This window comes from Nycticebus coucang, chromosome 16, assembly GCF_027406575.1.
Source record: "Nycticebus coucang isolate mNycCou1 chromosome 16, mNycCou1.pri, whole genome shotgun sequence".
Lineage (NCBI taxonomy): Eukaryota > Metazoa > Chordata > Mammalia > Primates > Lorisidae > Nycticebus > Nycticebus coucang.
The window spans coordinates 85,481,783-85,499,389 of NC_069795.1; the positions used below are offsets into that span (position 1 = coordinate 85,481,783).

The 17,607-nt window shown below is 38.5% G+C and overlaps 1 protein-coding gene across 10 annotated transcripts in view; it reads right to left on the reverse strand.

Moving 5' to 3' along the window:
• The window catches only part of LPP (LIM domain containing preferred translocation partner in lipoma), a 730,287-nt gene that overhangs the window by 421,560 nt on the left and 291,120 nt on the right, over positions 1-17,607 (reverse strand). The gene's annotated exons all lie outside the window — the stretch shown is intronic.

A 17,607-nucleotide genomic window follows, 5' to 3' on the forward strand; every position in this document is an offset into this window, starting at 1 on the left:
GTGAAATTTATGAAAATGTACAAACAAACTTCCAGAAATTAAAATAAACTTTATGTCCAGGTGGAGGTACAAGGGAGGTTCTACTGGACCATATAATTGCCCTGAAATATTATGATGGACAGAGCAAGTCTACTCTTGGAGGCAGGGGAACACAGGCATAGAGTTCAAAAGCATCAGGCTATCAAGAATAAACAGCAAATCACAGCATAACAAAAACATAGGCATGTGTAAAAATTAGAGCGTGATGAAAATAAGCTTTTAAGTGTATTGTACCTCTGGCAAAGGGTTTGAATTTTAGCATGCATACAAGGAATCCACCAAGGATTTCAGAGAAATGAAGGAACGCTTGTTACAATACAATTTACTAAAGACTAATCTAAAAGTATTTGCAAAGCAAATTAGGAGAAATAGGAATAAGAAACATCCACATTAGAAATCGACAATGACAGCAGGTAGTAAAAAGACTCTGGGATATCAAAAAACTCTGACCAACAAGAACAGCACACTGTAGTTACATTGTTGAAGGAGTGCATACAATCTCTAAAATCAGAGTTAATAGACACATGTATCCATGGCTCATGGTATGAAATCTTTTTAAATAGTCTTCGCAAGAAATTCTACTGAGAAAACAGAAACTTCTATCTTTAACCCCTTTCTCTAGTCTTTTTAAAAATAACATTTTTGACATGTGGTGGAAGTGGCCTTCTCTGTTTATGAATATGTAGCTTTTCCTTGCATTTCAGTCATTCAGTAGTTCATGGCAAGGAAGCCATCTCCATCATTCATGAGCTTCCTAGTATGGCTTACTGACCGCAGCTCTTACCTGCACTTTGAAACGGCCTTCATCAAGAGGTGGTGGAGGCGGGAAGTGTGTTTGGATAGTATTAAAACCATGACTTTGGTCTTCAGAAAAACAAAAGTCTAAGAATTGAAGGATGGGATCAATGGAAAGATGGTGAATTCTTTTGGTTGTTCTGATTTGACTTTGAAATGGTTAAGTTGGGCTCTATTTGCTTTATAAATAAGTCTTAGAATTGGAAGAGTAGCTAACTGCTCCCAAGTCTAGCTCCCAGCCAAATCCAGACTGCTAAGCAGTCAAGCTTACCATCTCTAGAGCGTTGTGCTTCCTGGACTCTCACAATGCCAGGTAGCATGCTAAGATGTGCATACTCTACCTCTCGTTCATACAAAAACTCTGTGCTTATGATTCTCAAACTTCAGAGTTCATCTGAATCTCTGAAAGGACTTGTTAAAACACAGACTATTGGGTCTCAACCCCAGAGAGTCTGATTCAATAGTTCTGGGGTGGAGCCCAATGACCTGCATTTCTAGCAAGTTTCTAGGCGATTCTGACGTATATCTGGAACAACACTTTGAGAACCCACTGTACTAAGCAAAGTACCACATTATTTCCACTTTAGGTCTAAAGGATTACAAGAATTTGATAAATTATGTCACAGAATAGAAAAGCCAGGTGATGGGGGGAGGTGAAATGAACGAGTTAATCAGTCAATGAATCAAAATTCAATCCCAGTTGACTCTAATGTGTAGCCAAGATTGAGAAACTCTCATTTGGCCACCATTGCAAGAAAAAATATTTAATACCTGTTAAGAGAACTGTCACCCAGTTCTTTCCTGTTTTCAAAGGTGTAAGTATGAGAAACATGCTCACAATGACCCCTTAAACCGTAAAGCAAGGGGGAGTTAGTCTGCTGAAGACACAATGACCAGACTCTAGTTCACAGCTAATTTGCACACTTAAAGCCACATCTGGACCTGGATCTTCTTAATACCCATTCTAAAAATGGATTTCCAAGTACTTTCTTTTACTGCCTTGGATTCTGTTACGTTGTGGAGAATTGTCAGGACATCCGACAGAATCAGAACTGAAGAAACTCTTGGAGATCATATTATCAAACAGGCCCAGGAAAGCCACATGAAGGTTCCAAAATGTCCCAGATAATTTATCTTAAAATAAAATGTATGACTCTCTGTCCTTTCCAAGGATATCCTTCTTTACCCAGTTTCTCTAATGGAACTTACACATAGCAAGACATGCGCTGATGATAATCCTCAGAGTATAAAAAGGAACAGGAAAGAAAAAAAAAAGAGATGTATTCTTTAAAAAAAAAAAAAAACTGAAAACAACATAGACTATATATTCTGAGCAAAATTAGGAAGATTTTAAAAGCCCTCATGATAAACTAATAATAATAATCTGCTTTCTTTAGATCAATTACTACACCAGAACAAAGTTTTTAGTTTTTCAAGCACAACCATTAAAGACTTCTCACTGCATTCTTTACAGAGAAGTTCACATTTTCAAAAGATGAAGAGGAATGTGTAATTGTCTCAAAAACATACAAATGTGAAAGAGAGAGAAAATGGGCCTCTTTGGAGTTAAGCATAAACTAATTGGGAGAGTTGGAAGGAAAAACTCTTAACAACTACCCTAAATCAGACTAAAAGTTATAAAAATTCTGACTTACACTACATCATTTTAATATGTGAGTAAACAAGAAGAAAATGCTTCAAAGTTGTAGTAAGAATAAGCTTAGCTTAAGAGATAAGGCAGAATTTCCACATTTAAGGAAGATGGGAAAATAAAACACATGTATATATATGAGTGGGGTAAGGGAGAAGGAGATCATTTGCATTACAGTATATTTTTGAAAATAATGGAACAGCACAAAGCTTAACTGCTTAGGTGGTGACCCTCCTGGAGAAAAGCACCCAGAGGAATGAGCGGCAGTACCCGCCAGCTGGCCATGCAAAGGCGCAGACCTCACCACGACCCTGTCCTCTCTGCCTTGGAGAGGAATCCCAGTTCAACTCCCAAACCTTGTCACCTTCATGGGTATTGGAAAAAAATCAGACAAATGCACCCCCCCCCCATGAACCCACCATCAGGTAATGTATCAAATTTAGGATAAAATCTAAGTATTAGAAAAGGGGAGTGGCCACAGACACATGCCTGCAAACTGGTTCACTCCGTTCCCCCATTCCCTCACCCTCTAAAGCTGACTTATACACAAAATGCATGTATGCTTCAATTTCCATGTAAAATGGTTTACTTCAAGTTACATAGCTAGTGAAATACAGAGCTAGAAATGGATTCTCACTCCACCTTGCAGAGAAGTTAAGAAGGATCTCACTCGCTTTGGTCCATATCAACCCAAATTACTCAGCCAATGTTCAAAAGGGTTTTGCTTTGTGCCAGAGGTAGCACCATGAGGTGCTAAAGGGTAAGTTGGGCAAACAAAGTATTACATGGCTTATTCTCAAACAAGGCTCTCTGCAAATTTACTTCAAAAAATATTCTATTATGTACATTGTTAGCCGAAAAAGAGTTGAAGAGAAATTCCAGAAAACCCAGCGATGCATCCTGTGTCCTCAAGCTTTCCTTTCCCACATAGGGGTAGAAAGGCCGTGGCCCTGAGAAGCAGGGGTGGGTAACTGGTGCCAGCTGGGTTATGATCAAATACAGTCACCCTAGCACATGCGTCCAGCAGCCAGGAAAGGCATCAGCCTCAATGCAGAAAATGCTTACCCTGCATGAAATAAACGCTTCACCAGAGGGAAAAAGTAACAATATACCTGCAAAGGAGGTAAAATATTGGCTATGGGTGATAAGAGTGGAAAACGCAGCAATTGAACTCAGACCATCAGTGAAGTTTAAATTCATTTTCAAGGAAGAAAGGGAGGGAGAGAGGGAGAAAAAGAAAGCCCACTCTTTCTTCTTCATTCAAACACTGCAAAACAGTGGTTCTCAACCTTCCTAATGCTGCCACCCTTTAATACAGTTCCTCATGTTGTGGTGACCCCCAAGACCTCCAACCATAAAATTATTTTTGTTGCTACTTCACAACTGTAACTTTGCAACTATTATGAATCATAATGTAAATATCTGATATGCAGGATGGTCATAGGCTTCCCCTGTGAAAGGGTCAGAAGCACTGCTGTAAAATCTACACACAGACCCAGAGATTTTGAGCAATGCCCTTTTGTGCCTCCAATCCAGTGCTGTCATAGTGCCTGTACTATTTGATTGCTTTGATGTGTGGCGGTCACCCTCTCCTACTTAGAACTGAAGCTTCTTATAAGTAGAGCCTACTCTTGATTTAATATCTTTATATCCCTACCACCTGGCACAAGGCTTCAGTCACGATACTCTCTCAATAATGTAGGTTCATAGGTTCAATGATTGAAAAATGGAAAGCTATTCAACTGCTCAATGGATGTTAAAAAGAAAATGATATGTCTTTGACCAGTACTTCTCAAGCGGCAGTGTTAAAATCACCAGGAGACCTAGATAAAATGCAGACCCTGATCCAGGAGGTCTGGGCTGAGGCAGGAGCTTCTGCATTGCTACACGTTCCTCCCCACCCCCCTTTTTTTTTTTGCAGTTTTTGGCCAGGGCTGGGTTTGAACCTGCCACCTCCGGCATATGGGGCCAGCGCCCTACTCCTTTGAGCCACAGGTGCTGCCCTACACGTTCCCCAGTGATGCTGACTTAGACCCGCGGGCCTCATCTGGTGTACCACGGCTACAGAGTCTTCTAGCTTTGGAAGCTCTCATTTCTCCAACTTTGTTGTATGGAGAGTTGTTGGTTCTTTGAGGAAATTCTAAACCTTAAGATAAGTACAAAATCCTCCTCAAATTAATAACAATTTAAATTATGAGGACAAAACAGATTGGGTTGGACCACACACACACGTGAAAAATTTTTTTAGTCATGGTTACCAAATCTTAAGTTTCAAGTCAAGAAAGAACTCATTTCCATTAGTAATAACTAATGCAGAAATAAAATATGTCTGAAAGAAAATAGTATAAAACTTTAAGCCCTAAAATGTAAACTGCAAACTCTGCCTCTCCCTTATACATCAGATAATCAGACAATGCTGCCTCAGAGTCAATTTTCCTCACCTATTAAAAGCATGTAACAGTACCTGTTATATTTTCTGTTATATTTATTTTAAAAATATTTATGGTGACCCACTAAACTGATTGTGACCCCGAAGTGGGTCCCAACCTACAGTTATCACTGAGGTTGAGTGTCACTGAGCTCAATTATATGTAAGTGACTTGTACAAAATCGGCATATATGTGATAATTCTTTTGCTTCACTTATGCAGAAAAGGGAAACTACGTAAGTCTAAAACGACCATTTAGTGGAAGTTGTTGCGCTCTCTGAACAAGGCTAAGCAAAAAGAACGAGTGAAAAGCTAAGACAAAGGTAGCAGGAATGATCTCCACAAGGCAGGGGAGCTCGGGCACAGTGGTAGCATATTCTCCCAGGGCAGTGACAATATATTAATGAGACTAAGTAAATGAAGGCTTTCTTGAAAATTTCACCTTCAACTCTACCTTCACTTTGTATCAAAACAAAGGTGCCACCAAGAAAACTTCAGCACAAAGTAGTTTAAATGAAATATGTCAAAAAGAATCCTTTAAGGCTTACGACAGCAAGTAGAAGGTTATCACTTGTGTAGTAATGCACATACATCTGTGTTTATTTCATCATGGAGCATCTCTGAAATGGATTCCCAAGAAACTGACAAAACCAAGTTGTGGCTAAGAAGCTGAATTTTACAACTTTAGAATGAGAATAGAAGGGAAATTTATTCTTAAATTTACAAATGTTTAACCTGTCATTACTTTGCTCATTTATAGTTTTTCAATAACACATACACACAAAACAGAGAAATGTTTGGTACTTAGAAACGTGTCCTGTCCAAATGTCCAGGTGAGTACAGTTTTAAGAATCACCAGGAAATGTTGGGATATGGCACAGGCCACAAGAACAACAGAGGGTAAGTCCTATTTCATACCCCACAGCTCAGCTTTCTCCACCTATGGACTGAATGCTGGCTATAATTCACAATATGAAGGAAATGCCATGATTTGCTCAACGTATAGTTTCTATTAGAACTGGGGCCTTTTCAAGCTCTTTTCTTATCCCACTCCGCTCTTCTCTTTGAGAAGGGAGGGGTTGCTAAGTTGACAGATCCAGTCACTACAGTAAGGCTCTCAGTTTCAGAAAGCAGCAGCCAGGGGATCTCTTTCTCCTATTTCCTGCTTCAGCCCTTTGCAGCCTCTGGCTCCCAGGACAGAGCAGCCAGCAATGTCTGGAGCATTCTCCCCGACTCTAGAGAAGAGGATCAGAACGTCAAGCCAGGTCCTTCAGGGGCTGCTGCAACTCACTGAGTATGGTATGCTGGTTCACAAGGTAGGGTGGTGTGAGGAGGGGGATGGGATAAAAACCCTGCGTGTTCCTATGGCCACAGCCCGTGCACCATCTGAGTACGATCACACACCTCTGTCCCTAAGGGGGATGGAGCACCCATGGAGCTATGAATAAGGAGCACCTGGATTTCCATGTTGCTTCTCGAGTAGGAGGCTCCTTTGAGAGAACTCTGGGAGAAGTGATAATTATTAGGGCAAATCTTGGGCATTCCAGGTTCCCTGTCCTCACTGTCATTAAAACGGGGACAACATACCTTCCTTAAACATCACATCCCCCTCTGCAAATGGGAAGATATGTGACTCTGATTAAGCAACTAATTTTTTTCATTCTTATGCTAGACATTTTTAGATTCCAGATTCTTATTGTACATTATAAAAATTAACCTTTCTCTTTTTCTTACATTATTTTATTTTCTACTGTTTAAAAAACAAATCGTTAATTCTGACAACATCTAATGCTGTCACAAACAATGACACTTAGAAGAAAATATAAGCTCAGAGATACTGATGAAACACAGAATTAACAATGTTACCAAGCAGGGAAACTAACTCTCCTACAAGCCACTAGCATGAACGGGAGTGTTATTAGATACAACTTTTTTCAAGAGAACTTGGTAAAAGGATTCAAAAGCTTTAAAGATATTTACAAACTTTAATTCAGCAATAAAACCTTTTAATAAACTATCCTACCAAAGAAGTAACTGCTGAGGATGCAGAGAAGCATGTTAAGGAATCTTCATCACAAAGCAATATAAAAAAGCAAATCAGAATATTCACCAATATGATACTGGCTGAAGAATAAGCTCTAGTGAATCACAAAATGGAAAAAAGTATAGCTATCAAAAATGATGGTGTTGATTTGTATCTGCTATCTATTACTACACTGAGTGCCTTCTATGTGTCATACATTATTCTAGACCCTAGGGGGAAAACAAATAAATAACTAAAACAAATTAAATGTATAGCCCCCATGGAACTTACACTCTAAAGAAGAATGCTTTAAAAAATGAACAATACCCTTTGGATGAAGGGCTCAACTACACCTTGAATTTTACCTTAGAAACACAAACAATGTAACCTAATCATCTGTACTTTCATATTAATCTGAAATAAAAATATTAAAAAGAGAACAAATAAAGCACCTGAATATCAAATGATGACAAATACCATAAAAAAATATAGGGCAAGGAATGGACACAGGACTGCTTAGGTGCTGGTGCGATGTTGCAATTTTAAGGAAAAGGATTGGAAGAAAGCCTCACCAAAGTGATACTTGGGCAGACACTTAAATCTACTGGGGAAGTAAACGCTGGAGCATCTAGAGAAAGAATGTGATAAACTGTTCCTGATATATGATCATGTGAGGATATGTATTGAATAATATGGTCCCACTTCCGTATAAACCTGTATGGTAAGAGAAGTTGATAGAGCTCATGAGATGGTAAGTGCTGCTTCCGGTTCTCTCTACTTTTGGAATAATTATTGTCTTAATGCAATAGATAGGAATTACAGGCATGCACTTTTTAAAGTCAAAAGGAAGATACTTCGAAACGAATCACAGAACCTACTAAAACCCAGTGTTTAATTTTTTTTTAATTTAACATATCAAGGGAATACAAATGTTTGTTATATAAATGCCTTGTAAAATGCTTAAGTCAGGGTTTTCAGTATGCCTATCACCATAAGTTTTTCCTTTTCACCCCCTCCCACCCTCCAGCCTTCTTGGTTTCCAACCTCCTTTACATCTCTTTGTGCCCGTGTGTGCCCATTGTTCAGGTCCCAATTATTAGAGAGTACATGTGGTGATCGTTGTTCCATTCCTGAGATACTTCATTTAGGATAATGGTCTCTAGTTCCATCCAAATTGCTGTAAAAAGACATATTTTACCTTTTTATAGCTGAATAATACTCCGTGGTGTATACATACCACATTTTCTTTATTCACTCATGAACTGATGGGCACTTAGGTTGATTGTGCATCTTTGTGATTTTAAATTGTGTGGCAATAAACATTTAAGTGCAACATTTTTTGATCAAATAATTTCTTTTCCTTTGGGTAGATATGAATTGCTGGATTGAATGGTACTGGTATAAAAGCAGAAACATAGACCAATAGAACAGAACAGTGAACCAAGAAATAAAACCATCTACCTACATTAACTAATCTTTGGAAAAGCTGATAACAACATATGCTGGGGAAAGGAAGTACTATTAAACAAATGATGCTGAGAAAATAACCACACAGAGAAAAATGAAACAGGGCCCATATCTCTCTCAAAATACAAAAAAAAAAAAATTAGTTCAAAATGGATAAAACACTTATAAGGCATGCAACCATAAAAATTCTAGGAGAAAATGCAGGAAAAACTCTTCTTGACACTGGCCTAGCAAAAGAATTTATGACCAAGAACATAAAGGTCAATACAGCAATGACAAAAATAAATAGGACTTGATTAACTTAAAAAGCTTCTGCGCAGCAAATAATCAGCCAGAGTCAGTAGACAACCTACAGAATGGGAGAAAATATTCACAAACTACTGTACCTCCAACAAAAGGCTGATATCTAGAATCAACAAAGATCTCAAACAAAACAGCAAGAAAAAATAAATGATCCCTGGGTGGCACCTGTGACTCAAAGGAGTAAGGGCGCTGGCCCCATATGCCAGAGGTGGCGGGTTCAAACCCAGCCCCAGCCACCAAAAACTGAAAAAAAATAAATAAATCCCATTAAAAAAGTAGGTAAAAGGCATGAAGGAATGAACATAAGTTTTTCTTTTTCTTTTTTTTTTTTTATTGTTGGGGATTCGTTGAGGGTACAATAAACCAGGTTACACTGATTGCATTTGTTAGGTAAAGTCCCTCTTGCAATCGTGTCTTGCCCCCAAAAGGTGTGAATAGAAGTTTTTCAAAAGAAGACAAACAAATGAAAAAATGCTCAACTGTGCAGAAGCTTTTTAGTTTGATCAGGTCCCAGTATGTATTTTTGAAGCTGCTTCAAGTGCCCGGGGGGGATCCTCCTCATAAAATACTCGCCCAGACCGATTTCTTCATGGGTTTTCCCTGCATTCTCTTCTACTATTTTTATAGTTTCATGTCTTAAGCTAAATCTTTAATCCAGTGAGAGTCTATCTTAGTTAATGGTGAAAGGTGTGGGTCCAGTTTCAGTCTTCTGCAGGTTGCCAGCCAGTTCACCCAGCACCATTTGTTAAATAGGGAATCTTTTGCCCACTGAATGTTTTTAATTGGCTTGTCAAAGATCAAGTAACGGTTAAGTAGCTGGATTCATCTCTTGGTTCTCTATTCTGTTCCAGACATCTACTTCTCTGGTTTTTATGGTTTAACAATAAAAAATAAATACATACATACGTAAATTTAAAAAAAATGTAAAAAAAAAAAAAAAAAAAAGAATGGAAGAAAAAGTATCCAATGTACTCAGCCCTACTGTGAAACTAATTTATGGCTTTTATATGAAAGCTATAACCCAGTTATAACCTAAGAATATGGGGAAGGGGGAAAAAAAGGGAAGAGAGGGGGGAGGATGGGCAGAAGGAGGGTGATTGGTGGGATTACACCTGCGGTGCATCTTACAAGGGTACGTGTGAAACTTAGTAAATGTAGAATATAAATGTCTTAACACAATAACTAAGAAAATGCCAGGAAGGCTATGTTGACCAGTGTGACGAAAATGTGTCAAACGTATGAAATCAGTGTATGGTGCCCCATGATCGCATTAATGTACACAGCTATGATTTAATAATTAAAAAAAAAATAAAAAATAAAAAATAATAAAAGTGCAAAAAAAAATGCTCAGCATCACAAATTTTAATTTAATTACATCAAATTAAAATCAAAGTGAAATCCCACCTTACCCCCGTCAAAATGGCAATTATCAAAAAGTCAAAAAACAATAGATGCTGATGTGGATACAGAAAGGAACATTTATGCGCTGTTGGTAGGACTGCAAATTAGTACAGCCTTTATGGAAAACAGTATGGCATTTGCTCAAATAAATAAATGCAGACTTACCAGTGTTATCTGATGCATCGCTATGTTTACCCAAAACAAAATGTAATGTCCCTGTCATCTTTCCAAATAATGTAGCCTAGAATACCTTTTAAGATTCTCAAATAAAAAAAATTAAATCATTACCCTTAAAGTAGATGATATCTTCCAGATTTTAAATTGGCCAGTTTCACTCTACATTTATCTAACATAGAATATATCTGAGACTTTACTGAGTTCAAGAGTCATAATATTTAATTACAAGTAAACACTCTATGCAAAAGTAAAACACCTAGTGTATTATATTTAAGCATATGTATTATATATGTATGCTTCTATCTCAATCACACAGGATTTTCCATTTGTTGGATAATAAATTCAATTTCTCAGGTGAGAAAACTTATTGGATTTCAAATAATATGAAATTAGGACAGTCTGTTTCTGCAAATGGACCGAACCAAATAGCACTTTTGAATCCACCAAGTGTCACTTGTTTTGCCAAATCATAGTAATTACTATTGGAGAGAAAAAAAAAAAAAAACACATCATATATTTGACTTCTGAAGATAGGCGTTCAAAATAAATAGGGTAATTAGTTGAACTTAATACATCAATCCTCCAGCTACTGAGATATCTTCAGCCCAAATACTAAAAAGTTAAATAATCTCAGTTTAAAAACGAAATAAAAATAAAAAAAAATTCATGTTGTGGGCAGAAAATGAAACAACAAAATTCTTCATTTACAAATAACAAAAATATTTCCCATTCCTTTCCTAGGCATGGGAAATCACCTTGTGATGGCCATTAAGGTCAGAAGCTTACCTCAAAAATGATCATGGTCCCTGAAGGAGTGTGATTTCACAAGAAAAATACTTTAAATGGGCCATTCAACTTACTTCACCACTGCTGTTTCTGGCTAAAGAGTGAACCAGCCTCATCTCCAGTGATAGTACACTGTTCCTTCCTATTTCAGCTCTGTTAGAATAAATATTCTGCTCTTTGTTACTTTCATTGTGTATCTATTGGTGTCCCCCACTAGACTAAGAGCTCCATGCGGGCAGGCTCTCTGTTTTATTAATCTCTACATAGAACATATGGACACTAGGAGTTGCTCAGTAAACAGTAGTAATGTTATTACTATAAATTATTACTGTAAGTATTCAATTGAATTGAACTCTGATAAAATGAACAAACATACCTTTCCATGGTCAACGTTACCCCTTTCAAATTACTGACAGAAGGTCAGTACAGTAGAGTACTCTGACCCGCTGGTCCTCCTGCAGTGGTGGGTCAGAGGTTCCCCATGATGCTAATAACTAGACAGTTAACTCACCAATTAAAAACCACATAAATGTTAAAGTAGCCATCTAGCTGAAGTTTTTGTTTGTTTTCTCAAAAATCTTGCTGTGAGCTTGTGTTCAAAATACAGGAACTGAGTCTTCATCCCTGAGTCACCACATGGTTACGAGGACCCCCAACCTCCAGAAACATCACAGCCAGACTTGCTGTAGTTGATCTTGCATTGGCAATAAATGATATGTCGATAGGTCTCAACAGTGTGTATGTCCTGTAAGGTATTTAGAAACTCCTTCAAACACTTCAGGCATTTTGGAGAGTCAGATCTAATAATACAAAAGAGTGGTAGAAATGGAAAAGAAATGAGGGAAGGGGAAGGATAATTATTCCATAAGTAGACTCTCAAACCGTCTGTGCTTGTGGTGCTAAAACAGATCTGGTTTTTAACCTGGAGTGAGCAACAGAATCTCCTGGGGCACTTTGACCTACTCTATATATCCAGGTCCATTTTATTTTATTATTTATTTTATTATTTTTTATTTTTGAGACAGAGTCTGACTCTGTTGCCCAGGCTAGAGCTCCATGGCTGACTCTGTTGCCCAGGCTAGAGCTCCATGGCTTCAGGCTAGCTCCCAGCAGCCTCAAACTCCTGGGTTCAAGCGATCCTTCAGCCTCAACCAGCTGAGTAGCTGGGACTACAGGCACCTGCCACAAAGCCCAGCTAATTTCTCCATTTTTAGTAGAGATGGAGTCTCACCCTCACTCTGGCTGGTCTCAAACTCCTGAGCTCAAGCGATCCTCCTGCCTCGGCCACCCAGAATGCTAGGATGACAGGCCTAAGTCACCATACCCAGCCTCAGGCCCCACTTTATAATTCCTAATTCAGAATCTCTGGGTTTGAGACCCAGACATGAGTAGCTAACAGACAGGTATTAGCTCTGATTAAGACTTACTGACCTCCATGAAAAACAAAGTAGGACGGAAAAACTATCAGAAATTATAGATACTAAGGTGACACAGCAACTGAATGCAACATGCGATTCTAAATAAATAGGATTCTAGACCAGACCACAGAAGAGATATTTGCAGGACAACTAACCAAATCTATTAAGGACTACACAGTATCATGTCAGTTTACTCTAATGACTATAGACGATATTATGGTTTGGGGAAACTGGGTGAAGACTGAAGAAGAATCCCTTTAGACCAGAGGTTCTCAACCTGTGGGTCGCAACCCCTTTGTAACAATGAAAATACATCGCGTCATCAGGGAGATTGACAACCACTGCTTTAGACTATTATCAACCTTTTTAACAAAGTCTGAAGTTATTTCAAAATGAAAATTCAAAATGTATTTTTAAATTTTAAGGGAAAAGAAGCCATTGAACTAGTTCAGTAACTTTATTTTATAGATAGCGAAATTTTTATCTGTATAGTTACTAAAAAGACCCAATAGTGTAAACCCACAGCCAGAAGCCCACTGTGACCCCGACATTCTAGCTGATGACACAGTTACCACAGGACATAGCAGATTCTGTGTGAGAAACTAAGACTTCTTGGGAACAAAGAGAAAATCTGCTTTATCCCTATAACTTCAGAACCTGTGAAGAAGAGATGATGTTCTTACTATTTAGGAAACTTGGAATAGGTGAACAGAACACTGGAAATATCTTCAACAAAATCCCAGCTGAAAACATGAATAGACCTGTAATCCTAGTTTGATGACCAGCAGTAGCAAAATCCATCAAACTTCCTTTCCCCAATATTGGGGCCCATTCCCTAGCTTCAGGGGGATCACGTCAGACAAGAATGGCTACAGGAGGCTAGAGGCCTTCTGCAATTTCTTCAGTCTTCATCTTCTATCACAAATGACTTTAAATTCTTCTCACTGAAAAATTTGTGTTACTATTTATATAAAATGATGCCAACCATTACTCACTCTCCTTCAACCCTGCCATTTATTTCATCAAGTCTGAAGCTTAGCAAATGCATACATGCTTTAAAAATAATCAAATAGAGACATTTCATTTCAAGGTGGTTGTTTTTTGGCATGTGTATTTTTTTTTTCCAAAGGAATACTGAAGCTGACAGGTACTTGCTCTAAAAATTTACTTCACCACCTGCTAGCTGAAATATTGCTTTCATGGATTTATATTGTATTAAAAGGTCACTGGCTGTTTAAGTCTTAAACAGTTTTAATCATTCTAAAAGTCTCTTAACAGTAAGAAAAGGAAGCTCAGAACAAACAGCAGCAGGGACTCTAATTAAAAGGGCCAATTCATCTAATTTTATTTGGGGTTAATTATTCAGGATTCACTCTTTGATGTGTAAGGAATAGCAATTAGTAATTTTAGTGATTTGAGAATCATTGGAGGTGTAATCAGTTAAAATGAGTGAGTGTTTACAACACATGATGGTGAATTAAGTCTCTCTCAGCTGGAGAACAGGAACATTAGCCTCCAAGAGATCAAGGCAAAGGATTTTAGACCCTAGTAATAATAGTCACTTCAAAATAAAACACATGTCAACAGCCACGTAGCTGGCACTCTGTTTACCCTTATCTAAGGCACAGAAGCTTCGTGAAGCTGCCTTAACCAGATCCTGCTTTTTCCTGCTGTCCCCAACCACTTTCCCATATTGGGCTCCTGACACCATGGTAACCATAGATGCATTACATTAAAAAAGCAATTCTAATTGAATATATACCACTTATAAGCAAAATAAGACCCAGAATAATCATGGCACTCATTGATTTCATGTGCTCATTTCTGATTGCTGACTGAGCGTCACCAACAGCTCAGTGTTCAAATATAAATTCAAAAATGTTAACCCATAGGCCTGCTGAATGCCTCTAACGTTCACTTTTTCTCTTTACATCATCACAATTCTTACGGTCACAAAGGCTGCCACCCCTTTCCTTTATGTCTTAACAACCTACTCTGAATACAAACAGGTGATATTAAATATCAAATTTTTCTAATTCATTTACTAATTCTCCATCTCAATTGCCACAAAAACTTGACACATAGTTCATATCCAGACTAAAGAGATAATTCATATGATTTCCATTCTTCCTAACCTTGTTTGCTCTTTTTCCCAACACACCTTATACAACTGTTGCCAGATTAAAATTTTACATTCTAGCCTTCCTTCTAAAGCCAAAGCAACATTGAAAAGGGACAAAGCTAGAAGGCTCTCACAACCTGATTTCAGAACTTAGCACAAAGCTACAATAAACGAAACAGTGTGAAGTGGGGTAAAGACAGACAGGTAGACCAGTGAAATAGGAAAGAGGCCCTAGAAATATGTCCTCGCATATTTAAGCAATTGATTCTATGGAAATGATGCTGGAGTTTTGGAAATTTATGGTTTGAGAGTATTGAGGGCTTTGTAAAGGCTTGCTCTGGAATTCCCAAGATTTGACAGGACCTCAGTCTGGACAAGAAGAATCCTATAAGGGTGGGACTCTTGTGAGGAAATGCAGAGAAACTTGGACAAGCTCTGTTCACCAAGCACCCTCTCTGGAATTTTCTGGTGATTATGCATCCTTTGAAATTGCTACTGCAAATAGCAGCTCTGGAAGTTTTATACTGCAGAATGCTCACTTTTGGCTAAGCCACACACCCAATTATCTGCCAGAATGCTTCCCCTTTCTTCCTGGACCACAAGAATTTGCTCACACCTTTCTCTCTATTGGGACATTTCTCGCAACCATTTCTTCATATCTGAAACCAAGCTATTCTTGGAGGTACAGATCACCTGCCAATCCCACACGGTTGGCCTTGGCTGTCCCCAGACAAAGGTCTCTTCCCACCTTTAGCTCTATATAGCACCTCTAGAGCACTTAATCATGGTGCATCTTATAGAAAACACATGAGCCACTTGCCTTACTGGCCGAGGAAAGACACTGGGAAGGAGTCATCGTTTTGTCCCAACAGCAGTGGGACAGCAGTGCCTCATAGAGTTGAGATGTGGAAGAGTTGCTAAAGCATTTGCTGAGTGGGCGTATGCATGAATTCTTAACAGGTGCGCCAGGGAATCCTAGCCCATGAATTAGTCTTAAGAGCCTGAGAAACAGAGTGACCACCACCCTCCAAAATATGTGTAGATCAATGTACACAGCTATGATTTAATAAAAAATATATATATGTGTAGGTAGTGTGTGTGTGCAGGTGTGCTATAGAGAGAGAGATCCAACTGAACATCCCCATAAGGAAAATCTCCACAAAAAGAATACCCTCTTGATCCGTGCTGCAGTTTGGTGACTTAGATACATAAAAGAAATTGCCCTGAGGTATTAAAATACATCATTTCTCATCACACCTGGATCATTTACTAGATGTGTGAACTTGGGAAAATCATAAAACTCCCGAGTCACAATGTTTTTGTTTTCAAAAATGAGAGCCCATAGTACCCCTTTTGCATTGCCTGGGTTGCATAGAACAAGGTAGATAAATTTTAAAATACATTTAAAGATATATCATCCTAAATAAATATAAACTGTCTTTACTGTGAGATGATTCTTTATATAAGTTAACCATAAACCCTGTTTACACAAACATTTAGAAATTCAAATCAAAATGTAATTACATATTTACTGAATACATGCTACACTCTTAACAGTCCTTAGCACATCATGGCTCCAAAGAGTTAGGGGTGAAGGCGAGGAGGGGGGAGGGAGGAGAGGGACAGCACATCTGACCATAACTAGAACAACAGCAGAACGAACTCCAGCAGCCAAATAAACCAATATTGTGTTCTTCCCAGAATGTTTGGAAATCTTTGGGAAGGGAACCACATACAGAGCCCTAAGGCGTTACTACCTTGGTATATCTAGCCTGTGTACCTGATTAATACCCGACATTTCCCTGGGTCACTTATCTTTTTCCTTAAGGGACAAAGTGTTCTTGAACTATTTGTAAGGCATTAAAAAAAAAAAAACTATTGTAATATATCAGGTAAAGTGGGCAGTTTTGTCCTCAGCTAATTTATCACTAAATCAAGCAGTACAGCCAAGTCACAGCAACCACCACCACCACCATGAGGCACTCACCAAGAAATACAGCCCAGCACCCCTTGCTTAGTTCTGAAAGGGCCCTTCTTTGCCCCCCTGCCTACAATGGTTAAGTCCCAGATCAATGGCAATATTCACAAGACCTCCAAAATGTACTAAATGCTCAGTATACAAAAACTTTTATGTTTGAATTAGAATAGGGAGTTCAAAAAGTTAGGGGCTCACATGAAAATTCAAGTATTGTCTCTAAGGAGGCACTCCACACACAAAAAAAAATTTTTAAAGTCATTGCTTGTAATTCATTCATTCTGCTTTCTTCACTCCCTCTAGGAGGTCATGTGATGGAAGACAGTCCCAAATTACAAAATTTTGGTGATGTGTTCTGGGCAGAAGTTCAGGCACCTTGTTATTTTAGCAGACCTGCTCTGCCTGCCCAAAGACATAATTTAGCTGAGTGAGGAAGTCGTTCCCCCTCCTGCTTCATTTGGCCAGCTGCCTCGGAAGGACTTTCATTCTGGCGCGCAATGGATTTATTGCTCCTTTTCATTCCTCCAACAGTAGTTCCAGTTCTCTGCGTTTCAAGTTCAGTGAGCTCAGCTTTGGCATTCAGGGATATCCTTATGTCTCATCCTAAAGAGCATTTCTCCCAGATCCATTTGCCAAGGACATGGTGGCAGTTCCCTCCTTGGCACTTGAGTCTGCAATATTATGCTACTGCTTATAAACAGACCCAGCCCATCACTTTAGTTACCTTTTCAAGCCCTACTGACACTTACTTGGCTTAACAGAAGCTAATGCCATAACTTCATAAACTCACAAACTAATCAGATTAAAGGGAATTAGCAGAGACTAAAAAGGTCTGCTGGTCCAGGGGTCAGGAAACAGAAAGCAAATGGCCCAATTCAACTTACCTCCTGTTATTGTAAATAAAGTTTTACTGGAACACAGGCCCAGTCATTCACTCACTTACTGTGTACGGCTGCTTTTGCATTCCAACAAAGGAACTGCATATTGTGACAAATGCCATATATCATACAAAACCTAAAATA